The sequence below is a fragment of the Prionailurus viverrinus genome, chromosome B2, assembly GCF_022837055.1.
Source record: "Prionailurus viverrinus isolate Anna chromosome B2, UM_Priviv_1.0, whole genome shotgun sequence".
Classification (NCBI taxonomy): domain Eukaryota; kingdom Metazoa; phylum Chordata; class Mammalia; order Carnivora; family Felidae; genus Prionailurus; species Prionailurus viverrinus.
In genome coordinates, this window is record NC_062565.1 from 7,745,448 (window position 1) to 7,770,788 (window position 25,341).

Genomic DNA, 25,341 nt, shown 5'->3' on the forward strand with positions numbered 1-25,341 from the left:
TGTCCCATACCTCCAATTGTCACTTCCTACCAGTTCCTTTTTCTTCAGCCAATAAATTTATTTTAAACGTTTCCATCCTAAATAAAGACCCCCTCCAAAACCTCATTTGTAGAAATATGTACCTTTTTAACTATGGCTTCGAATGAGCCCTCGTTCACCACACTTCTTAAAAGAATATTTCACATAGGCTCTCTACCTCCTTCCTTCCCATTTATATGCCCTTTTCAATTTCCAACTATGTTGAACGTCCTCGGCGATTTAAAAATCCAAGTCCGTCCTCAGCGGCAGCCATCTTTAGAAGTCAAACAAGCGGACCAACTGGATGCTTGTTGGAGGCTCATACTTCAGGGCTGCTCATTTTTCTGACATTCCTCTTTACATTTTTTTTAAACGTTTGTTCATTTTTGAGAGACAGAGAGAACAGAGCATGAGCAGGGGAGGGGCAGAGACAGAGAGAGGGAGACACAGAATCCGAAGCAGGCTCCAGGCTCTGAGCTGTCAGCACAGAGCCCGACGCGGGGCTCGAACCCACGGACCGTGAGATCATGACCTGAGCCTAAGTCGGCCGCTCACCTGACTGAGCCGCCCAGGCGCCCCCGGATGTGCCTCTTTAAGGCATTCATAAATCTTTTAAGTCCAGTTTTCACAAACGTGTTCTCCAACTAAATCAATAGGACTTTTAATTCGCTACGAAATGGTGAACTCTGTAATGATTTTGTTGGTTTGCTGTTCATTTTCTCTTTGTGTTGTGCTTACCATAAGAAGGCTGACTACTTCTATCCTTTTATACTGAAATAATTTTGGTGCCTGTGACCGTAGTTAATTCATCGTGGGAATGAAGGCATATTGAGTGATAAAGTAAATGAAAAATGGCTCTTCCGTTTTTAGTTATCAGTAGAATAAGCATCAGTGACAGGAAGGGTCTGGGAAAAGAAAATCGAACATCCTCTTGCATCCACACCAGCACTGTCACTCCCCAGCACCATAGCCTCTCGGGACAGAAGAGACCTGAGTCACTGTGGAAGTAGGTAACTTCACAAAGCCAGGGAAAACCACAACAATGAACCACAAGTGTAATATAACTATATTTCTAACTCCAGCACCTAGAGTTGATTAAGCACACTGGTGGTGTTGGGAAATTCCAATTCTTGCCAATTTTAGGCCACGTCTGTATCCAGTGGATTGTAGAAAACAACATCCCTCATGGAAAAACTCTAAAATTTCCTGAAAGTAGAAGTAAAACCGTACAACTGACCCTGGGAACAACACAGGGGCCAATGCCCAGCCCCCCAACCCATGCAGACAAAAATCTGTGTAAAACTTTTGACTCGCCCCCAAAAACTTAACTACTAATAACCTACTGTTGATCAGAAGCCTTACTGATAACAGTTGGTTAATACATGTTTTGTACATTATGTGCGTTACATACTATAGTCTTACAATAAAGTAAGCTAGAGAAAAAAAAATGTTATTTAAAAAAATCACAAGGGGGCTGCCTGGGTGGCTCAGTGGTTCGGGTTTCCGAGTTTGGCTCAGGTCATGATCTCATGGTTTGTGGGTTCAGGCCCCGTGTCGGGCTCTGTGCTAGCAGCTCGGAGGCTGGAGCCTGTTTCGGAGTCTGTGTCTCCCTCTCTCTCTCTTTCTCCCCCACTCATGCTCTGTCTCTCTCTCTCAAAAATAAATAAACATTAAACAAATTTAATTAAAAAAATATGGAAGAGAAAATACGTTTATAATGCAAGACAATAAAAAAACTCCACATTTAAGTGAACCCACGCAGTTCAAACCCATGTTGTTTAAAGGTCAACTGTAATTGATTTGATCTCTTATTAAAATACAAGGAAATAATTTTCCTACCAGATACTTCTTTGCCTCTTTGTAGTTTTTCAGTCCTGACCATTTGCAAAGCATGGTTAAAACAAGAAGTTGCCAAAGGCAGCAGGGAGGGAGAGGCAGGGTCTAGGAGCAGTAGGGGCGGAGGTGAGCGGTGGCTACAACTAGATCATTCTAGATCACGGCGGGGGGGGTCCCCAAATCATGACGGTTTGACTCATGAGTTTTTGGCTTCACAGTAGTACAAACGCGGTACCAAATCAGTAGAGACTGTACTTCTCCCAGGCTAGCGATACGTGGTCCAATACTGTCTTGTGATGCTCGGCAGCCGCGGGAAGTTTTACTCCCGCTCAGCCACACGCTCACGAGGGGCAACGCCTGGTACACGCCACAGTCATTCTGTACACATCCAACTGCTCTGTGTTTCACTGTCGGTAGGGTGTTCAACAAATTCCACGATATATTCAACGCTGTTATTTACCGGCTTTTCAAGTTGATCGTAAATGCAGTCTGTTTTGGAAGAATGCATATCGGTGCAAGTTTCCTGTGTGTTTATTAATGTGGGGGCTCTCGCTAGCTTCTGTAGGTGCTTGTGTGATGTTTTCCAACTATCCCCAACTTCTGGTTCTGCTTCACTCTAACAACAAGTCGGCCAGCACTTCCTTCCTTCTCCCTTCTTCCTCTCTCTTTCTCATCTTACCTCAGGAATGGAAACACGAAAGTGCGTGCGTGCACGTACGTGGTATGGGGGGAAATCTTTGAGCCAGGAGATAGAAGACATTGGGCAAATTATTACCTTCTCTCTCTCAAGACTATCACTTTTAAGCTGAGTAATGCTCACAAATGCACGATGCGTGTGAACGTGCTTTTTCAAAAGTTTGAAGTGCTCTTTAAAATCCAAAGACTAACCTAGGAATGCCTGAGTGGCTCGGTTGGTTAAGCATCTGAGTCTTGATATCAGCTCAGGTCATGATCTCACGGTTCATGAGACCCAGTCCCACGCTAGGCTCTTGGCTAACAGCATGGAGCCTGCTTGGGATTCTCTCTCTCCCTCTCTCACTGCCCCTCCCCTGCTCATGCTCTCTGTCTCTCTGTCTCTGTCTCTGTCTCTGTCTCTCACTGCCCCTCCCCTGCTCATGCTCTCTGTCTCTGTCTGTTTATAAAGAAATCAACTTAAAAAAAAACCCAAAAACTAATCTAATAGTATTCTTTGGGGCACCTGGGTGGCTCAGTTGGTTGAGGGTCCCACTTTGGCTCAGGTCATGATCTTGTGGTTGGTTGATTCAAACCCCACGTTGGGCTCTGTGCTGACAGCTTGGAACCTGGAGCCTGCTTCTGATTCTGTGTCTTTCTCTCTCTCTCTCTGCCTCTCTCCAGTTCATGCTCGCTTCCTCTCTCTGAAAAATCAATAAGTAAACTTAAAAAAATTAATAGTATTCTTAAACTTTTTGAGTAATTCTAGGGGCACCTGGGTGGCTCAGTCTGCTGAGCGTCTGACTTCACCTCAGGTCATGATCTCATGGCTCGTGAGTTCTAGCCCCATGTTGGGCACTCTGCTGTCAGCACAGGGCCTGCTTTGTTTCCTGTCTCCCTCCCTCTCTATCCCTCCCCAGCTCATGCTTTCTCTCTGTCTTAAAAAATAAATAAAAACATCAAAAACAATTTTTTTGAGTAATTCTAGTACCAATCTTCCTCGACTTACATCCTGCTAAACCCATCATGACTTGAAAATATCCTGAGTCAAAAATGCAGTTAGTACACCTGACCTACTGACATCATAGTTCAGCCTTGCCTACCTTGAATGTGCTTAGAACATTTACGTTAGCCTACAGCTGGGCAAATCATCTAACACAAAGGCTATTTTGTAATAAAGTACCGAATAGCTTATAAATTCACTTTATATAACATAGGGGAAAAATAAAGCTTTATACTGAGTTTCTAACCTACACTTAGAGCCTATACTTTAGTATATTTTACCAAACAACATTCTTCAAAAGAGTTAAGGAAAAAGAATAACCTTAAAGTGTTCCACAGGTACAGAAACAGTTTAGGGGAACATTCTATTAAGCATGTTTTCATGGAGGGATCAAATAGCATGCAATTCTTTTGTGATTGCCTTTTAGCCCCTTGCTATGTAATTATTCATTTGGTTATATATGCTTTACAAATTAGCACCCCCAACGATCTAAAAAAAATTACACAGAACATGGTGATTATCCTTAGAGTTACATTGTTTCTCAAAGGGTAACTGCCATTTAGTGTTCTAGGTCTGAGTTCACATCATGACCTCATGGTGATCATGTACTTATAGAGTAACTTGCCTGGCTGCTGGGGCCTCAAAATATCGTGCACAGCTAGAGCAGGAAAAGTGGTTGGGAACAGGTGCAAATCCAAAATGGTGAGCGTTGTGTGTTCAGACAAGCTCCAGGCTGCCTAGGGTTCACAGTAAATAGTGTTGAATGCACGTGTGTGTGTGTGTGTGTGTGTGTGTGTGTGTGTGTGTGCATGCGCACACTCGTGCACATGTACACATACACCTGCACGTTTCTTAGGTCTCCCAAAGGCCAACCAATTCACAGAGAAAAGCTTTTACCCAACCAAGAGTCATTCCCACTTAAAAACCCACACACATTTGTTAGATTTCTTAGAAGGTCAAGGGAAGAGAAATATAAATGTCTCACTTCCTTTTCAAATTAAGAACAACAAAAGTAAAAACATCTTTCATTAAATATAACAAGTGACAACACATAGCTTGGGAGGGAGAGCAAGAAAGATACGGGAGACTGCCTAAAATCACAGAAAATCCCGGAAAATCACAGAGCTGTGTGTTCAGTATGAAGCCTGTCCCGAATGCATAGGCATTATAAAATGATATGGTTTCTGGAGTGAACAGAGGAAGCCTCAGAGAGTCAATTTACTAGCATACCGATGAGTTCAAGTATCTTTAAAGGAATGCTTTAATGAAAAGCTCATTTTGCTAATATTCTTATGGGACAGGGTCTCCCTGGTCACAAACTCTTAGATTGTAACCCTTCCCTCAGTGACTCCAAGACTAGTTTCTATTTTTCTCTCCTTTCTCTTGGGCTCTTTCAAACCATTTAAAGACTGTCGTAGGAAGCCCATGTTTGAATATTAATGTGTAAGAGCACAAGATTTAAATTTGAACCCAGATTAGACAATGCGGGTTTGAATCCACAAGCCTGTATTTACCAGATGTGTGGTTTGAACAATACTCCTCTCTTTGTGCTTCCGCTTTCCGAGTTGTGACAGGGACCTAATAGTTCCTACCTAATGGAGTCGGTATGAGAATACCTTCCTCACGGGGTTGTCGTAGGGATTAGGTAGGTTATTACATGTAAAGCCGTTGGCACTCTGGCCATAGTGAGCCCTATGCATGCGTTTATTTTTATACTTATTATCTTATTTATTTACTTTTATTATTATGCTTATGATCGGGAAGATATCATGTGTACGTGGCACTTTGTAAACTCTCAATAAATGGTAATTATGTCTATTCTTTTTTTTGCAGTTCTGTTATCATACATTAGTATTTGGGTTAAAGCATCTTTTTCTTCAGGGACTGGGAGGCTGATGTCTCCTGGGCCATAGCCTGGCTATTTAGAGGGTTCCTGTTGTCCCCGCTGATGCCATTTTCTGGGAGTGGAACTTCAGCTCTGAAAATGAGCAAACCCAAAGTAGGTGGGCCAGGAGACCCACAACTCTTGAAGGGAGCCAGGGCAAGGAGAGTCAGGTGACCCGTCGTTTCTAATAGAACTTACTGCCTAGAAAGCTCAGTCTAGAAGAATGGCGTGACTTCATTTTGTATTCCCTTGGGATTTTGTTTGAACCTAGGGTACCGTGGTGATAATCCTGTCCCCCTTTTGCTCTTTTTAAAAAAATTTTTTTCTTAACATTTATTCATTTTTGAGAGACAGAGACAGAGTTGAGTCGGGGAGGGGCAGGGAATGAGGGAGACACAGACAGAATCCGAAGCAGGCTCCAGGCTCTGAGCTGTCAGCACAGAGCCCAATGCGGGGCTTGAATTCATGGCCCATGAGATCATGACCTGAGCTGAAGTCGGACCCTTAAGCGACTGAGCCACCCAGGCGCCCCCCACCTATTTTTGCTCTTTTGTGGTTGGGGTGGGATGAGTGGAAGCAGGGTGGTTCTGCCCCACTGCTTCCAAGATTCCTCTCTACCTTCTCTTTGTAATGGTGGTCCCGTGTCCAAGAACACTGAATTCAGAGAAGCCCAAAAGATGGGACAGCTAACATGAGCATTCCTGTGCGGTTCCTGCGGGGCGCCTTCCATGAGCATTGCCCATGCCAACAAAAAGGGGGAGGGGGCATCTCCTTGGCTTGTTGCCCTCTAGATAGGGCTGACTTGACATTCCAACACCTTGGCTCTGTGGACTAAGTCCTTCAGAGCCTGCAGGCAGAGCCTCTTCCCTTAAAGCTTGATCTTATTAGTGGAAGAATTCTTAGCTCTGAAAAATACACATGTCTCGGCAGGTGTGCAAATTGGCCATGAGACTCCACAAATGAAAACACACCCGTGAAGGGGGCTACGTGACCGCAGGCCGAGAGGCCCGACTGCCTGTCTGTGTACAATCTGCAGCTTGGTCTTTGCCCGAAGACCCCTAATACAGTGTATAGTCTTAATTTGTCTTCTCTAAAACCTCTAAAATCATGCTGAAACCACGTCCCTCGATAATCTCTCTGTTGAATCATGACGCTCTCTTGGATTACAGAATTTATGCAAAAAAGACACCGGTCCTTCGAATCTCTGGTTACCCACATGAGTCAGGAACCACAGGGTAACCCTCCATTCTCCCAAATCCCGAGTTGGTTGGACAGGGTTTTTGTTTTTTGCCTGTAATCTCTTAAACATAGCTTTACCCACCTCAGTGCAAATAATGTCAATCTGCCATGATGACCAACTGAATCAGAAAAAGGAGGGAGAGGTAAGAGAAGAGGAAAATAATCACAGCTAACAGCCACTGGGAGCTCAGTGTGCGCGAGTCCATGCTAAGTAGCTTATGTGCACGGCTTCACGAATACACATAACCTGTGTGCACAGGCTTTGCATCTTTGTTTTACAGAAGAAATTGAATCCCAGACTGAACTTGGGGACTGAACTTACCCCAAGGTCACACAGAGAATCAGGGGTATAGGATTAGAGGCCCTCTGACCTGAGAGCTTTAGGCTTCACCATTATGCTTCATATTCTTAAGCACTTTGGATTCTGGAGTTGAAATGAAAGTACACATAAAACTTATGTAAATTGGCAAGATTAAATAGATTACAACATGTAAGGCAGCCCTGCGGAGGAAAAACAACAACCCAGATTTTAGTGTCTGCCCACTTTTGTGGTGTAAATATTCTCACTGCGGTTGATTCAAGCTGCCGATGGTCTGGTCCCCAGCTTTTACAATCCCTGCACATGGCTGACTAAATGTGTACAAGAGGGGGGTGCTGATGCAGGTGTAGGAGATTTGGGTCCCGGGATCTACTGCCTCTTTACTTACTTACATGCCACTGTAAGCGAGACTCCATCTTTCTGAGCTTCAGTTTTCTCCCTCACTTGTAAAACAAAAAGATGAAAGAATAAATTGCCTCCATATATATATATATATATATATATATATATATATATATATATTTTTTTTTTTTTTTTTTTTTTTTTTTTTTTTTTTTTTTACGCCTTAGGAAGGGTCTATCTAATGTGAGTTGGCGGTTTGGAAAGTATGGCGTGTTCTTTTAAATGTGAAAATGGGGAATGTGCGAGTCATTAGAAAGGTCACTTTTGAGAGGAAACACCATTTCAAGTTTAATGAAATTCAATAAATACAGTCATCTATTCTCCTTCCCACCCCTTTATCTTGTCTCGGCTCTTCCTGAACTTGTTTTCTTATTGGACAAAAGTCGGACCAGAGACAATCGGAGTCACTTTGTAATTTCACTTTGGAGGGATTTTGACTTTCCAAGGCAAGAGTTCTTAAGCTAGAATCTTTAATACAATTAGTTTCCTTGATAATCCTATTTATTGTATTGCATATGCGCATAGAAGCACAGAGAAGTGATCCCAAGACTTCTAGAGAGTGGATGGCGGAAGAAAAAAAAGTGCACGTATCAGAGTGGAGATTTCCGGACAGCTTAGGAACAGACTTTTTTCCTCGTCTAGGCTGGGGACGGCAGAGGGCTAGCCAAGGCAAGCAGGGTCACCACCTCACTGGCCTCACTGTGCCAAATGCAAAGCAAAATGAAATGTGTGCTTTCGATTTCTGAATACCTGAAACGAAGGGAGATTTAGTCATTAAACACATACAGGGCTTTGACTGACCACACACCCTTTCTAAAATTGCTATGTAGGTTTTAAGTCAGTATTTGTGGTTGAGAATTAGTGTTCTTTTAGTCCTTGGGAGCACGATAATCTGCAAGGAAAGCTTGCTGTTCTCATGGTGGAACCCTGGATGTCTCTGAGCTTTCTTCTCTAACCGGGAGATGTCTCTTGGCATTCTGGCTGTCCTTCTGCAAATACTGAAGAGGCACCCCTTGCCAGGCAGAGAGAAAGCACTGGGGCCATCAGGGTGACTGTGTCATGGCCCTGCCCTCGAAGAACTCTCAAGTCCACCGAGGAGGATACTAGGTCAACAAAAAGTCTCAACACAAGGCGGCCGGCACTGTAAGAGAGGAAGGAACAAGGCGCCGTGGGAGGGTGTGACTACCGCGTGTAACTAGACTGTCCCCGTTACAGATATGTGGGTGTGTCATAACCATGTAGATTTTCTCCGTTAAAATCATTTCCTTTTTGGGGCGCCCGGGTGGCTCAGTCGGTTGGGCGTCCGACTTCGGCTCAGGTCATGATCTCACGGTCCATGAGCTCGAGCCCCGCGTTGGGCTCTGTGCTGATGCCTCAGAGCCTGGAGCCTGTTTCAGATTCTGTGTCTCCCTCTCTCTCTCTGACCTTCCCCCATTCACGCTCTGTCTCTCTCTCTCTCTCTCTGTCTCAAAAATGAATAAACGTTTAAAAAAAATGAAAAAAAATCATTTCCTTTTTGGGCTTCCTGGGTAGCTCAGTCAGTTGAACACTGGACTTCAGCTCAGGTTATGATCTCATGGTCCGTGGGTTCGAGCCCCACCTCTGGCTCTGCACTGACAGATTCTCTCTCTCTCTCTGCCCCTCCTTTACTCTCTCTGTCTCTCTCCTTCTCTCTCTGCTCCTCCCCCCCATCAAAAATAAATACATAAACTTAAAAAAATCATTTCCTTTTCATTGATTTGTACAGAATGTTAACAGTACAGAGAGGCAAGCTGAAGCCCTCGTTTTTATATTTTCATTCTTGCAGTCAACTATAATATGCACCGTATGAATTTCCAAACAACAGATTCACACATTGCAAAACAGGAGTGCATTTCATCTTCAATCGGTAGTTCCCAATCTTGGGCACATGGTGGAATTAATCGCCTGGGACGCTTTCTAAAAACACCAACGCTTGAGTCTCTTTTCCTCAGTGGGCAAGGACCTGAGGGAAATCACGAGCAAAGGTGGGATGCCCTAGATGCCAGTGAGAGATGCTGCTGGCGTCTCTCCCGCCTGCCCCAGGGCCCCACACGGACCACCCACATTCACAGTGCGTGCTGGCTTGAGGAGATTCGAGGCTGAGCCTTACCTACGCCAAGGGGAGGTCAGCCCCACGGGCACAGATGTGCCCTATGGTGAAGGAGAAGGCCTCCTTGCCCCTCGGAAATGAATTAGTGCTTGAAATGCCACAATTGATAGCCATAACTTTGCTGGAAGTTTTATTTTCCTCAAAATGATAAATGTCTCCGAAGAAGGACGCTAAACCTGATTGGTTATTTGTATCCTTTGGGGCTCATTACCTGGTAACAAATTCTGAAACAAGGGAGCAAAGGCCAACTTAAGAGGTTTGGATCCTCTAATGAGAGTCTGGGAAGGAAAGAGCTATGTTGGGCTCAGTGCAGGTAGCAGCCCTCAGCTGGGGCCACAGCTCCTCCCACCAGCCCACCGCCTCCAGGTAGAATCAGTCCTTCATTTAAGTACTTATAGTAATTCTGGTTTTGATACTCGTAGTATTCCTAATACAATACTTCTGCAATTACACGGATGATGTTTTTCTCACCTAGGTTTCGCCTTCTGTTTGTTTCCAGGGGGGGGTCATGTCAACACAACCAGATAAGAAGGAGGCAGAAAAATAAAATTCCTAAGACACAAAGAGGGAACAAAACAAAACAAAACCCTGCCGAATCCTGACCAAGTGCCTAGCATAGGCCCATGGAGCAATCCCCTGTATGCTATTCGTACCACAGGGACGCGTCACTGTGGCTCAGAATGACAAGCACCTGTCCTCGGAGAGGCTGGCCCATGGACTGAAGCACTTAGCACATTCTGAGTGCTCTGTAAACGCGGAGGGTATGAGATGGTCTTCAGAGGATGTCTCCTCAGAGGAAGGTGCTATGCAAATACTAGCATTGTTATTCTTCTAGCACAAATTTATAATTGACTTTCTGTTAAACATTGCAGCAAGTTAAATTAATTCAGGATGATTACAGTCATTAAACAAATGCCTGGTAATGACTGCTTTCTTCTTTCGGCATTCCTCAAACCACTGGGGTAATACCATATAAGGCTTTGGCTCCATTGTCAGATTAATTGCGATGCACAACCCGCGGTTCGTAACCGCGCATGCGCACTGCTTTCTAGCAACCGGACCGTGATTTAGGGTTACTGGCTGATCTCCTTCACCTCCGAGATTTTCCTATCGCTCTTGCCATTTGGTTAGGTACAATTTATGGGTTCACTACAGCATACAAGTGGCTGAAGGCAACTTCTACCTGTTTAAAAAAAAAAAAGGAGAAGGAGAAGAAGAAGAAGAAGTTGTGCTTTTAAAATCAAAACGCGGGGCAGGAATTCTCCCCCATTGACTCATCGGATGCTGGAGCCAACCAACACGATAGGCGCAGTGACGATTTGCAGCCTCTTTGCGCCTCGGGACGGTCACGCCAAGAATCACCTGGCATCTCACAGCAAGCAGGACAGAAATGGTTAAGTCCCCAAGGCTGCGAGTAAAACACTGTGCCCGAGAGCAAAGCGACGGGAGGTGTCCCCTGGCAGGTGTGGACGCACAAAGGCGGCCCTCCTTCAGCCAGGCGGTGCACTCGAGGTCATCTGACCGGTGCCCCACCCTGGAGACTGGCCTGACTCCGCGGAGGCCCCTGCGTGATAACACCCTGCGAGTCAGCTGACGGCCGCGTCAGAGCCCCTGCCTCTTTGCACGCTCACGCCTGCCGGAGCCCGGCTCCTGCAGCCTCCTAGCCGCAGCGCAGCAAAGCCGAGGCCGCCAGCCAGGCACAGGGTGCCGTCCTGCTGCCACCACTCAGCATGCCTTACGCGAGGAGTATTTACCTTTGGCTTAGCCAGGAGCAGAGAAGCAGTCTGAATGTGCACGGGGGCTTCTAGGTTGGCAGCGTGAATCTGCAGCAGAGCGGGTACTGCCGGGAGCCTGGTGGCCAGACTGCCCCTCGTGGAGCGCGGCTGGGTCCCCGTCCCCTGCGGGCGCGGCCTGGGGGCGCGGCTCAGGCTCAGGCCGCGCTGCTAGACCCGCAGGAGTAAAGGCTAGGACAAAGGAGACGATGCTGGCCGTGGTCCGGCCGGCCGGGGCCCGTGCAAGGCTCGTCCACCCAACCGAAGCCAGGGGACAGTTGAGGCTGGTCACAGGGGCTGCCGCGGGTCCCCCCTCCTCAGTTAGAACACGGTATCAAGGAGGAAACCAGACTCACTGACCTAATTCAATCCCAGTCCTCTCTGGATGCGGGGACGGCTGCCGAATAGCAGTGACACAACCAGCCATCAGTGGAGAATTACTGTGAGTGCAGCCCGAGACAAGGACAGCCTGATTCCGGTCATCTGATGGCTTCTTCTTATTTTCCTAACTTAGCGTGCTCGCCAGAGCACACAGTTGTGTGCATGAGCCTGCCTTGCGTGCGGTCTGCGTCTGCTCTGGCTGGAAATCAGGGTGCCAGGCGAGCCCGCCTTCGTGCTGGCTCCTCTCTGCCGCTAGGAAGGGGCACGCAGACAACAAAGAAGGAAGCAGAAAGCATCACTTTATCTTCACTCGTGATGCTGGCGGGACATAACTTCTTCGCAGTGATGCCCTCCCGTGTGCCTGTGTGTGCGTGTGTGCGCGCGTGTTTGAATCCATCTAATCGAGGAGCCTCACAGATACCATCGTGGATGTGGCTTTTAATGATCTGGAGGAAAAAAAAAAAAAAAAGGCAGCCCGTGGAGACGGCCGCACGTTTAGGTGATTGCCAATTCGAAATACTTTGGTTTGTGAAGCCCGGCCCTGAGGGACCAGCTCGGTAACTGAGAAAGAGATCGTAGATAAAGAAATAAAAATGACAAGCGTAATAATGCAGGCTCTGCGAGAAGGCTGTCAGAGCGTGAGTTCATGGATGGCAATTTCACCAGGCTGAGACTGAATAATTCATAGATTGAAATTACCCTGCTTTTCACCTTTCCATTTAAGCCGGCATGATCTGAATCTCTAATAAATGTTCGAGATAAAGTAAAACGCCAATTTGAATCTGAAGAGCTTTTAAAACCAGATGCGGCACCCCGAATCTTTCGGTATCTTTCACAATTATCCTGTGAGGACCGCACTTCATCACGAAGCGCCATTACCAGGGAAAATGACTGTGATTACAATAGAAACAATAGAAGGCCACCAAACGATCTCTCATTTACCTAATTTGCTAAGACTGACTGTGTGCTGTGAATGCCCGTTGTGAGTCACCTTGCCTCACACCCGTGGATCTGCCTCGCGCCGGAACAGAAGCAAGGCGGTGCGTGGAATCAATACCCGAACTCTGAGAGCCTAGCAGAGGGCTCTCTCTTGGGTTGCAATGCGTCTTTGGTTTGTGTTTTTGCATTCTTCCCCACCCCCCGGTGCTTACACTCCAAGTGCCTGTTTGGGAGAAGTGGTGAGCCTGTGGTGGATGGGGGGGTGATGCCTTGATGCGGGACGGCACAGACTTGTTCATTTACATACCCCCTTCACTTGAACGTATACCCGCATGCGTTTACTAGGAGGGAGGAAAGATTCTGTTTTGGGGGGAGTGGCTTAAAAATGCAGCCCCGATGAAGGCTAGGTCTTTGTTTCTTCCTCGAAACCCCTGTCTGCTCTCAGGTGAGAGATCCCTTCAGGAAACTATAGTCCTGGTGTGATGTGTTAAAAACCTCTCGGCTCGAAAAGGGGCTCCTGAGACACATCCACTAATCAGTCTGTGCAGCTTGTATTAAAAGCACGTATTTCCAACTGAGTGATTAAATGAAGCTTTCTTTGGCTGTGGCTGTGCCTGCTGGCCCTCCAGTGGAGTCTAACCTAAAGAGGGCTCTTTCTGACAGCCTGCACGGTCCATGTCAGGGCAGCTGTGCCCCCGCGAGAAGGAGGCAGGGCTCAGAAAGCCTGGCCGGAGAACGGACGTTGTGCCGTCGTTTAAGAGGCCCGGCGACCCCCAGAGTTTTACTCTCAGGGGCATGAAGACAGTGTGTGGGTTCTTGCGGAGTCAAGTGATTTAAGTTTGATGAGCTAAGGCAGGGTTTCTGAGGGATGACGGTCCTCGGGGAGGAAGGTAGGTTTGAAACACAACCTGTCTAATATTGTTGAGTGCTCTGCTTGAGACCCTGAGCTCTGATAGGCTTCTTAATCCATCATGGTGGCTTTGGCCCTTCCTATACACCCCCAAATACCTTTGTCAGAAGGAGGTAAGTCGTATTTCTAATCATTAGTCTAACTGATTATGTTCTTCTCGTCTGGTTTCGGGGGGAATATGTTTTTTTTTATGCTGTACTTTCCACGTACTGTTATTCTCACCACCCTCAGGATAACTAACAACTTTTTTTCCCTGTGTTTTTTTTTCTCTAAATACAAATGAAAATGTAGCATTTTAAAAGGTGATTTAAATATGGTGTCTCTTCCCTTTATGTAAATACGTTCCAGGTTCTAATGCTTTTCAAAGGAAAGGGGAAAACAGTTTTACCTAGGAAATAATTTTTTTAAATCGTAAGCAACTCACTAGGTATCAATTATGTTACCATATTGTTTTCTTTAGATAACTCACATTTCTAATACGGAACCCATTATTCTTATCTTTCAAGAAAGAGGCTGTTAGTGACAAAGGGCTTTTCACAAACCCGCACTGTCTCTGGGCCAGTGTTTTCTTTTTCATTAAAACAGAGTCTTGATGCTCTGCAAAGGGTTTTTCATTTCTGCACTTTAAAGCTCTTTAATAGTCAAAGTTTGAACAGGGTAATCATCCAACAAACTGGTTTATGTGTCTGATGTTTAAGTAATGCAGGTATACTAAAATTAAGTGTAATTGGAAATCAGACTGTTACCTTTTTGGGGCTCAGAAACATAATGAGTTTCACTTGATAAAAATAGCAAATTTGAAGGTCATAATTTTCTGATTTAAGTATGTATCCTTTATATTCTTGGGAAATGAGGTGTTTCTTTCATTTTTTCAGGATGCAGGTGCCTGTCGTGCGTTAACGCTATCGTGTGTTAGTGCTTGATGATCCTGCAATTTACTGGTTTTGCCACAAGAAACAGGTAAAGAGCTGTACACAGCTAAAAATCTCGAACTCCGGTCTTTCCCTGAAATTGGATTTTCTTTTCAAACTCTGTTTAAGTAATTGAAATTGTATATACATCATTAAAACAAATGAGTTCACTAGATAACTTTTCATCTATTATTGACAATTCACTCATTGTCTATGGATGCATCTTACCTAGAATGCTCTGGACAAGCATCACATAGGTGAAAAAGACTACAAGGGTAAGTACAGTTGCAGGTGACTTGAAAAATAATCAACTCTGGAAGTATACCATTAGGGCTTAACTTGGGTGAATCTCAGACAATCATGGCTCAACACTATTTTGTAGTGCTTTCTCTGGTTTTTTTTTTTTTTAAGGTGGGCATGAGAAAGACAAGCGAAAAGTTAACCCCTCCCCCCCTACTTCTAACTGCCCGTCACTACGGAGCATCAACTGTAGTTACAAGGAGTGACTTGAGATTTAAACACCCAGAAGCACACTCGTAGAATCCAGCAAACTGCCTTGTGCTTTAAGACGGAATGGGTATCATAGATACAGAGAACACATCGGCGGTTACTAGAGGGGTGGGCAAGATGGGTGGTGATGGATGGCAACTAGACTTTTGGTGGCGATCACTTTGTAGTTCATACAGACGTCAAATTATAATGTCGTGTACCTGAAACTTACATAATGTTATGTACCATTTTTTTATCTTAATAAAAAACCTAACTATATAAACTAAGTAAAAAAAAGAATGTATAAATTTTACCACTTAATCATTGAAGTCTTTTCTGGACATTTGTGTATTTAATTTTATTTACTTATTTACTTTAACATTTGTTTTTGAGAGAGAGACAGAGCATGAGCGGGGAGAGGGGCGGAGAGAGAGGGAGACACAGAATCCCGAGCAGGCTCCAGGCTCCGAGCCGTCAGCACAGAGCCCGACGTGGGGCCTGAACCCATAAACCGTGAAATCGTGACCTGGGCTGAAGTCAGACGCTCAACCGACTGAGCCACCCAGATGCCCCTGTGTGCTATCTTTTTAAAGAGTCTCTTCTCTCCAGAAAGAATCTTTCCAACATTTTAGTATGCAAATTTGCAAACACACAGAAAGGCTGAAAATGTGTAAATACCCTTATACCAAGACTCTGTAAATAATACTTTTCTGGACTTGCTTGGCCACATACATATCCAACAATCCACCTCTTTGTCCATCCATCAATCCATCTTAGTGTTTTGACACATTTCAGAGTAAGCTGCAGACGTCAATACACTTGGCCGCTAAGGATATACCTGCTGAAGTGTTTAACTGGAATTCAACATTTGTTTATAGAGCTTTCCTTTAAGTAAAATTTACATATGATGAAGAAAGACGGGCACCTGGCTGTCTCAGTTGGTGGAGTGCGTGACTCTTGATCTCGGGGTTGTAGTTTTGAGCCCCATATTGGGTGTGGAGATGACTTAAACATAAGATCTTTAAGGGGCGCCTGGGTGGCTCCGTCGGTTAAGCACTGATTTCGCCTCAGGTCATGATCCCAGGGTTGTGGGATTGAGCCCAGCACTCAGCGTGGAGCCTGCTTAGGATTCTCTCTCTCTCTCTCTCTCTCTCTCTCTCTCTCTCTCTCTCTCTCTCTCCCTCTGCCGCTCTCCCCTGCTTACGTGATCTCTCTCTCAAAAACAAATAAAATCTTAAAAAAATTATATATGATGAAGCAAGAATTTGGAAGGACAGTGTACTGTTATTTCTTAAAAGGCAGTAACAGTTTCTTTAACATGATGCACGGTTTGATGCAAACCCCAGTGACCCTGTGATTTAACTTGGAATGTACAAAGCCCACATCTATGGTGGAAGGAAGCTGGCTCTTCCCAGTCTCCGTCTCCATCGCCAGGCGAACTTTCACCCACTGTGCCTGGGGAACACGGATAATGCGGCATCACTATCAGGATGGAGGGGGTGTCGGGGCACTCATAATTAATTTCCAGGGTCGATTTCTGTTCTTGGAGCAGTTTTCCCTTCTCTCTCCTGCAGGTGAGTGGTGACCCATGCCCCTTGAACAATCACCACCTGCCCTTCCACATGGGCTCTTCTCTGCCTCTCCCTCTGCTCCCCTGTGTGTCCCACTCAGTTTCCTCCCTTCCGTGTTCCCCCAACTCTTAACTATTTTTTTTTCCTCAGAACAAGGGGACAAATCTCATCATTTTGCAAGTGATTCTACGGCATCAGGGAAATTCTTACGGAAAGCAAAAATAGAGAGTTGAGGAATCACAAGAACTCTTCAGAGGATTAGTTTCTCTTGGTCTTAATAATAAAAATGAGTCAAGGATTGCCCTCTCAAGGCCTCTTCACGACTTCACCTCTTGGATCCAGCCTTGTGGATGAGATTCAGCCGTTCTTCTCCTAACTGAGCCCTAGACCAAGCCTCTCTAAGATTTGCACTGGTAGGGTTGAAGGCTCCTGCTGTGCTTCCAAAGTCTGCCACGTTTTGTAGACCACAGCGTCCGGGCACTAGTTCTGGTCCATAGCATCTCCTTTCAGTAGTCACACAAGGTCTTCTGCCCTTGGCCCCGCCCCTTGGTGGGGGTGCAGGGATTGTCAAAGCTTTTTTCCCCAGGCTTTGGTCCACCTCCCCATGTCGGTCACTTTCTAGGTGGCTTCTCCCTCAGGCCATCTTTCTTCATTGGGTTCAACATGCTTAAAGCTTCCATTAGATATTAAAGATATTCAATAGTTCAGGCTGGGACTGTCTTTTTAAAAAGTTTTTAATGTTTATTTATTTTTGAGAGAGAGAGAGGAGGAGGAGGAGAGAGAGAGGGAGACACAGAATCGGAAGCAGGCTCCAGGCTCCGAGCTGTCAGCACAGAGCCAGACGCGGGGCTCGAACTCACCAACCGTGAGATCGTGACCTGAGCCGAAGTTGGAGGCTTCACTGACTGAGCCGCCCAGGCGCCTCAAGGCTGGGTCTGTCTTTGGCTGGGATTCCACTGATGTGCCTGTTTTGTTAAAGCACTAATTCGTTCTAATGGACTGGTTAAGAGGCTCTATAGTACGACAAACCTGGATTGTAATCTGTGTTGTGACTCTACCAGCAACATGACTCCGGGCCAAGTTAAGGAAGCATTCTGAGCTTCACGTCCTCAAAAGTTTGCTAAGTGTTTGGCGGTGCTTGGCAGCTACTTTGTATTCACCACATGTCAGTGTCATCATCATCAGCACCATCATCATCTCAACAGAAGGCGCCATCATCCTAGAACTCAGCTGGCCCTCCTTCCACCAGGGCTATTTAATAGATCCCAGCAGGGACGTCCGGCTGGCTCTGTAGGTAGGGCATGTGACTCTGGATCTCACGGTTGTGAGTTCAAGCCCCACACTGGGTGTGGAGCCTAATTAAATAAATTAATTAAATAACTAACTAAATAATAATAAAGATTTTTTTAAACGCCCTAATTAAAAAAAGAAAATAGATACTAGCGGACTGCCTTCTCTTCTTGTGTCCAAATCTGCTCCTCTTGAGGGACCTCCTACTAAGGTTCTCTTTTTTTTTTTTAAGGTCTAAAAATGTCCCCAGCTTTTAGCTCAGTGTGATACAGAATCAACCAATAGAACTCACTGAAGGCTTAGCTGGAGGAAGATCAGAGGTAGCATCATGGAAGATTAACTTTCTGCCACATCATCTCCTAATCCTTTCCATCCCACAGAACACAGCAGATGACTGAGGATATTCCAGAGAAATACAGCCTTTAGACGCAGCAGGAGGGGCCACTGCCCCGGGCCCACACTTTTGAGAGCTGCACTCGGGGGGCCCAGATTTGCCCCTTTGCTGTCATTCCCTGTTACAGGCTTCCCCACAGGACAAGAAGTCAGTGCGTCAAGGGGACGTGTCCACCCAGAGCCTGTGTTTTACCTCACGCCTACAGCACGCATCCTGGAGTCTGAATCCCCACCCAGACACATCCTGAATCCCCACCCAGACATTGCTGTGCCCCAGGGCCTGCGTGGCTGAGTGAGCCGTGCTGCTGGCTCAGGCACTGGTAGTCCTCGGAGGTGAGCAGAGGAGGCCGGGGGGAGCAGCTTCATGGGGGTCGGATACCCACAGGTGTGGGAGAAGCCTCTTCTAATGCCACAAAGAGCTGGGAGTGGGCAGAGGAGGGAGTCAGGCCAGAGCCGGCCAACCACATTCTGGGATGGACGCCAGAGCAGGGGAGGATCCCAAGGTCCGTTCTGGCCTTGCGTTTGTCAAGGTGAGAGAGCAGACTCTATTTTATTTAACAACACGTTGGCTTGATTTGTACCTTTTAAATATTTGGAGGCACGGTATAGAGGCCACCTGAACTCCTGCCCAGGCCCTGCAAATGCTGGGGCAGGCCAGAACCTGAGCTAGTTTTTGGAGGTCTCTGTTCTCCAAAATCCTGACTGGGTTGGTAGTTGTTGCACTGGTGGGCAAATTTTTACTCGCAATGCCAAGGGAGGAAGGCTGTTACCCACTGAAGTCTGGCCAGCCCATTCTTCGGTTGAAGTTTTTAATCCAAAAAATTTTAAGTTAGTCAATTCCAGAAGTATGAAAGTTTCATTTTGTATTTGCATATGTTCTACCAAGTGAAATAGGTCTTTCTCTCTCCTGGCAAATCGAAGAGGTAAACAGTGCTGGTGGTGTTTTCATTTTGTTTTGTTTTGTTTTTTACCTGACCTAGTCCAAAAGCCAGCAGTCGGCTGAATTAGACATGCGACCACAAGGATTGCCATATGGAAGGACATGGACTGAAAGGGGCTATTTTACTGAGCCAGCTAAAGACGTGATCTCTGTTTCATTGCCATGAAGTCAATATTCAGTACTGAATAGGTGACTTTAAAGATTTGTTTTAATGTTTTTTATTTGTTTTGAGAGACAGAGAGAGGGAGAGAGAGAGTGGGGGGGGGGGCGGGTAGAGGGGGACAGAGAGAGGAAGAGAGAGAGAATCCTAAGCAGGCTTCTCACTGTCAGCACAGAGCCTGATGCAGGGCTTGAACTCATGAACCATGGGATCATGACCTGAGCCGAAACCAAGAGTTGGATGCTTAACTAACTGAGCCACCCAGGTGTGCCCCATATAGGTGACTTTAAAACAGAGAAGTTAAGAAATTAATATATGATAGGAGAAGAGTCATTATTTCAGAAAATACAACCTGGCGTGAATATGATCATTTTCTGAACTGGATTTCTGTAAGAAATTTCAGGAGACAGAGAGGAAGAGGCTTGAAGTCTGGGCAGGGAACGTGCCTGGGACCGAGCAGGGGTTTTACACACAGCACATGGCAGACATTGTCATTTAGTTCGGCAAAGCACAGCACACGGGCTAACAGAGCCTGTGGCCAGACAGCAAGGGTTTGAATCCTGTTTTGTTTTTTTTTTTAATGTTTGTTTATTTTGAGAGAGAGAGAGAGCAGGGTAGGGGCAGAGAGAGTGGGGGAGAGAGAATCCCAAGCAGGCTCCGTGTTGTCGGCACAGAGCCAGACGCAAGGCCTGATAGCATAAACCCGTGAGACTGTGACCTGAGCCAAAATCAAGAGTCAGAGGCTTAACGGACAGAGTCACCCAGGCGCCCCTGAATCCTGGTTTTGTAGCTTCCTATCCATGGGACCTTTGATGAGTTTCGAACCTTTCTTTGTTTCTCAGTTTCCTCATACACAAAGCAGGGATAACAGTGCTCTCCTTGTAGGGCAGGAGTGAGGATCAGCTCAGTTAATATTTGCAGAAACACTTAGGAGAGTGGCTGGCATGTAGCAAGGGCTATAGAGGCATTTGGTGAGTAACATTAAAAACGCAAGGTGAAGAAATGAAAGTCCAAAGAGATGACCGACTTATTTTTAATCACACAGTGAATAAAAGACCCACCATCCAACAGATACTCAAGCATCAGGCCTATTTCTGAAAGCTGCACGTCGCCCAGGAGCTGATGTTGGCCAGACTCAAAATGATATTTGTGTCACTTACATTTCCAAAGGAGAAACTAAAAACAACCTAAAAAAATACTACAGTACAGCTATCCTGATAAAATTTGAAGTTTTGTCCTCCCTCTTCTGTATTTTGCTTTTCACAGTGTCATTCCCTTTCCAAGTTAACCTCTTATGCCCAACCAAGAAGTCTGTCAAGATCGCTCACTGCCTCACTTGAGTTAACTACTCCAGAAAAAGGGCCAGTGCCATGCGTGTGTGCACACACACGCACACATACACACACACACACACACCACACACACACACACACCATCGTACCATGCAGTGTCATCACAAAACTAATACAAATAGAGGCGACTGGGTGGCTCAGTTGGTTAAGCATCCAACTCGGGTCACGATCTCGTGGTTTCAGGAGTTCAAGCCCCATGTTGGGCTCTGTGCTGGCAGCATGGAACCTGCTTGGGATCCTCTCTCTCAATCTCTCTCTCTCTTTCTCTCTCTGTCTGCCCCTCCCCCATTGATGCTGCCTCTGTCTCTCCCAAAATAAATAAGTAAACCTAAAGAAAAGTAATACAAGTAGATAAAAGGAATTGAAAAAATGCACAGAAGCGTAAAGAGGAAAATAAACCTCAACTATCATCCCACTCCTCTTGAGATCAGCACTGTTGTGTGTGTGTGGAAACAAAGTCTAAAGATTGGATTTAAATTGCATACTCTTCTCTGTAACGTTTTTTAAACAAGTCTATAAAGAGTATTTTTCCAAATCACTGAAACAGTTTTTAAAAACAGAGCCCTTTAATCGCTGTGTATTATTCTAATATACAGTCCTTTCAGTGGGAATTTAAGTTTTTCCAGATTTTTACTAGTATGGATGTAATTGGATGACATTAAAGGTTTAATATGGTAGAATTCATGGGGACATAAAGTAGGCCTGTTTTCTCGGCTGTAGGTTCATTATAAAGCAACAGAGGTCCTCCCTTCTCTTCCCAAGGACCCACGGAGCGCTTTGAGCTGGGGCCATCTGGACTTTCCTTGGTCCCAGGAGCAAGTTAACAGGCCTCTGCTTCAAAAGTATTTGCTCAAGAAGGAAAGCCAACTGAAGTCCAATAAACTAAGAGTCCTAGATAGAAAATGATTAAAGGTGCTTTTTTGGTTGTTTTCTTTTTAAGTTTATTTTTGAGGCAGAGAGAGACAGAGCATGAGCAGGGAAGGGGCAGAGAGAGAGGGAGACACGGAATCTGAAGCAGGCTCCAGGCTCCGAGCTGTCAGCACAGAGCCTGATGCAGGGTTTGAGCTCATGAACCATGAGATCATGACCTGGGCCAAAGTTGGACACTTAGCCGACTGAGCCACCCGGGCGTCCCAAAGGTTTGTTGTTGTTGTTGCTGTTGTTGTTTTAATTAATTTATTTTTTAAATTAAATTCAAGTTAGTTACCATACAGAATATTCTTGACTTCAGGAGTAGAACCCAGTGATTCATCTCTTACCTATGATACCCAGTGCTCATCCAGAAAAGTGCCCTCCTTAGTGCCCATCACCCATCTAGACCATCCCCTGCTACCCCCTCCAGCAAGGGGTTGAAGGTTTTGAATTCCTAGAGCCCAGAGGGATAGGGCCGGACCAGAAGCAGAAGGGTAGAATACTCTGCCACTGGGAACGAGGGGCAGATTCCTCAGGAGGGAAGGAATCCTCAGGACGCTGGTGGTGGTAGAGGTAGCAGAGCTTTGGGTAGGGGTCTTGGGGAGACCGGGGACTCTTCTACATTTACTCCTGTGGCTGAGTTTGATCCAGAGGGCTGTGAGGTCCGTGCAAGCCTAGATAATAAAACTCACAGGAAATATACCTTTCTTCAATTCCAGCACTGCCTAAACCCAAGGATTCTCCACAATCCCAAAGGACCAGAAAAATGATTGACTGAGCTTCCCACCATCCAAACTAGACTTAATTTGTTTAGAGAGAGTATGTGGTACCCAGGCATCAGGTGTACTTCATGACCGGGGCGCCTGGCTGGCTCAGAGGCTGTGAGTTCGAGCCCCGCGTTGGGTGTAGAGCTAATTAAAACACAGAGTGCTAAGGTGGACTTCATGTCTGTTACTGAACTAACACTATTCTTATATGTGCAACTTAGTATGCCACATTATCTGCTTAGGATAAATTCCTACAAATGAAATTACCATAAAAAAAAACCCAGACAGTTTGAAGGTTTTTTTGTATATACGGTGTCTTCTTTATAAGTTTCTGTATTGCTGAGGTCCACTGATTCTGTTTATCCCACACAAAAGATTATTAAGGAAAGGAGGAAAAGCAAAATTAGCCAGGTTAATTGATCATTAAGTATAATCGACCATTAAGTATAAATTTCCATTTATAATCTCCCCGGTCCCAGAAGACTTCAATTACTGGGTTACTTTATTGACAAGCCCAAGAGATAATCATTAAGTATTTAAGCAAAACAACACACATTGCCCTGGAGAGAAAGGGCTGTATACTTTATCAGTTATGCGGGCTGTCATGAAACGATCTAAAAGACTGGAAACAGACACTAGAATAACTAGAAGTAAATCTGAACCAACCCCCCACCCCCACCCCAGCCCCGGGGAAATGCTTAAAATCTCAGTATCTTCTCAGTGGTCCTAGGACAAAACCCAATTCCCTGGTAGCCATTCTAGTCGTAGGATGTTGGCCAAGTTGCTTAACTTGTCTGAGCCTCACCTTCTCCTTCCACAATGAATGGGTAACAAGGACTGACCTCACGGAGGAGGCAGGAGCATTAAAGAGTTGATACCCGTGATGAGCGAGCGCTCTGCTCGTCCTGAGTTCTATACGAATATGACCCTCATGAGCCCACAGCATGTCCCCCTCCCCTTGCTCCAGGGTCATCTCTCCCTCACACTGGGCCCCAGTGTGTGTCATCCTCTGACCTTTCCACCATGTCATTTCTCTTGCCTTGGTGCATGTTGCTTTTCCGCCTGGAAGGACCTCCACCCCTTCTGTGCCTAGCAAATCCTCCAATCGTCCCTCCAGATTTAGCTCCTGGGCAACCCCTCCCCCTGCAAAACCCCTTCAGTGTGAGCTGGGCACCCTTCTTACGTTCAGTTATGAGATTCAGCAGAGTGTATTTTAACTGCCTGTTGCTCTGTCGTATCCACCCCGGGGGTGAGCTCCCTTGAGCCCAGGGGGACACGCCGTATTGATTGTCATATCCCCAGGGCCCAGCCCAGTGTGGCCCATCATAAACACTCAATCGTCGTTGGCCAGATGACTACATTTGTCATAGGGTCACTGCGGGGGAAACGGGACTGCTCATGTTTGTAAAGTGTGTTCAAACATTTCCGCAAACGTCTCATTTGATTTACATGGCACACACAAGAAGAGATAATTCCCGCTTTTACTCATGTAGAAACTGAGGCCCAGGGTGCCGCCTGGTTCCTCCCGCCCCCTCCTGGCAGGCCGTTCTGGGCATTACACGCTCTGTCTCCCTGAAGCGGTCTCTAGAAGGCATTGCGTGTGCTTCTGCCTAAGGGCTGACGTCTCCAAGAAGGCTAGAAAGGGCAGCATATGTCCCTGAGACAAAGCAGCTGGATGTGGATGTGGATGTGGAGTGGGCTGATGGAGCAAAGGAACGCAGAAGACTGAACAGTTTGGGGAGGTGCTTTGGGAAGGTGAAGGAAGGGGCTGGCTGACGGGCCCTGCCTCTGGGTTCGAGACGTGGACGGAGAACCTCTATCACTTCCACAGAAGGCTCTGGGCCAACAAAACCACGCAGGTCCTCTTTCCCCCATCGCCCGCCTCTTTAGGCCTCCGGAACTTTCAACCTGCTTCCGTGACTCTTGCCCATGGCCACGTGGATGTGATTCAGGGTTTGCAAACCAAATGGAAATGGCTGCATGCCCTCTGTTCTCCAACTCCGAGGAACTTTCCACTCTGAGGCTGTGAGCAAGACCCCACCAGTTCTCTGCCTCTGCTAACCTATCCTACGGGCCTTGAGAAAATCGGTGGGGCAAGACAACCCACTCTTGACCTCAGCGGCATTTGTGTCTAAGAAGGAGGAATGCTCTTGAGAATCTCATTCCCCAGATACCAGGAAGCAAGTGGCGTGGTCTCATTACCCTCCTCGGAGCCTCCTAATTAAATGACATTTTATTAGAAGTTGTGTGACGTTGAGCTGAAGTGCCATGTGCCCTAGTGTTTGGTCGCTTCTGGGTGTGAGCTAGGAGGGTGATCATTCTTTTTTTTTTTTTAATTTTTTAAAAAATGTTTTATTTATTTTTGAGACAGAAAGAGAAAGAGCATGAGCAGGGGAGGGGCAGAGACAGAGGGAGACACAGAATCCGAAGCAGGCTCCAGGCTCCGAGCTGTCAGCCCAGAGCCCGACGCGGGGCTCGAACTCCCGAACCGCAAGATCGTGACCTGAGCCGAAGTCGGACACCCAACCTACTGAGCCACCCAGGTGCCCTAGGAGGGTGATCATTCTTGATACATCACTTTCCAATTTTCCAGATATTACCTCATTTGTTTCTCTCCACCCTGAAGTTGGAACACACCGAATTGAAAAACACAGAATGTTGTCGGGATGGTGAGGAAGCGGATCAGAAGCTCAGGGGCTCCTGACAGCAGAGTCAGGGTTCTTTCCTCGCCCCTCTGAGGATATTCCAACCAGGACCCACAGGACTCCCAATCCAAGGCTGGCCTGCCAGGAGTGGAAGTATCAACTGGCCGGCCTCAGAACTAAAGGCTCCTGAAATCGAATTTTGAAGACTGAGCAGTTTGGAAAGAAAAGGGGCGAGTGAACTACTTTTATACCAGGTTCAATAGAGGCAGGGACCCCTTTGCATTTCCATATCGTGAGCGTGAGCTCTTTGGCCACAGGAATTGTAAATGTTCATGAATTGTAGTCTAGAAAAAGATGCCATGCATTTACAATGATGGCCCGTTATAATAAGGCCAGTCAACAGC

At 46.1% G+C, this 25,341-nt stretch overlaps 1 protein-coding gene across 1 annotated transcript in view; it reads right to left on the reverse strand.

Moving 5' to 3' along the window:
• Nucleotides 1-25,341, reverse strand: part of LOC125165885 (uncharacterized) — an 821,026-nt gene that overhangs the window by 722,544 nt on the left and 73,141 nt on the right. The gene's annotated exons all lie outside the window — the stretch shown is intronic.